Genomic DNA, 1103 nt, shown 5'->3' on the forward strand with positions numbered 1-1103 from the left:
GGTCTGGCAAATGGGGCGGGCATCAAGATCCACCACATCCAGGGCGACGTGATCCTGCGACGCTGTGAGATCTACGGCAACGCGGCCAACGACACCGGCTCCATGGGCGGAGGGATCATGATCGCGCCGTCCTGGAACGTCCACTCCAACGCCCTCTGCAACCGGCCCCGAAGCCGGACGAGATGCGTGCCGTCGACCGTTGCGCTGGTGGACTGCACGGCCCGCGACAACATCGCCGCGCTGGGCGGCGGCGTGTACACCATGGCGGACGGCCTCTCCCTTGCCCGCTCATCCATCTCGAACTGCGTTGCAACGAGCTCTGGAGGCGGCCTCTACTCTGCGTCCGGCCGCACCACTCTGAGCAACGGCACCCTCGTCCACGGCTGCGCCGCCCCGGAGGGGCGCGCTCTAAACCTCAAGGGCGAAGTCTCCTATGCTCTCCCCGCCCCGACTGGCCGCTGGCTGCCAAACGGCCGCTGCGAAATCTTCCGCGCGGCCTGCACATACCACCCAAAGTACCAGGCGGCGCAGCAGTCTGCTTGTCTGGCCCACCGAGACGACTGCTCGCTCACCCTCGAGCCTCGGGCGGAGTGGTACTGCCAAGCACCGACGTTTGTGCAGCCCTGCAATTGGGACGACGCGCGCGGCGGCGACCCGAGCCTCCTCGGCCAGCGTCTCTACGAGCTCCCCGCGTCGCCCGTCGAGCAGGACTTCCCCTTCGCCTGCGCCGCTGGTCTCCTCGGCTCTGACGACCCCGACGAGCAGTCGAGTAGCGCTTGCGCCGGCCCCTGCCCCGCGGGGGCGTACTGCCCTCACGAAGCGACGTTCGAGCCGCTTTCGTGTACGAGCGGCCACTTCTGCCCGCCCGGGACCAGCATTCCGTTTCCTTGCGAAGCCGGGACATTCTCGAATGCCACCAGTCTCACGTCGGCAGGCGACTGCGCGGACTGCCCGCCGGGCTACGCCTGCGCCATAGGCAGCTTGGAGCCGACGCCGTGCAGGTCTGGTACCGTTGCGGCCGGCCCGCGCAACGACGTCTGCGCGCTTTGCCCCGCCGGCTACTATCAGGTCTTCGCCCTCCCCGCCGCCCGCCCCACCGCCCG

This window comes from Emiliania huxleyi (assembly GCF_000372725.1).
Source record: "Emiliania huxleyi CCMP1516 unplaced genomic scaffold EMIHUscaffold_227, whole genome shotgun sequence".
Classification (NCBI taxonomy): domain Eukaryota; phylum Haptophyta; order Isochrysidales; family Noelaerhabdaceae; genus Emiliania; species Emiliania huxleyi.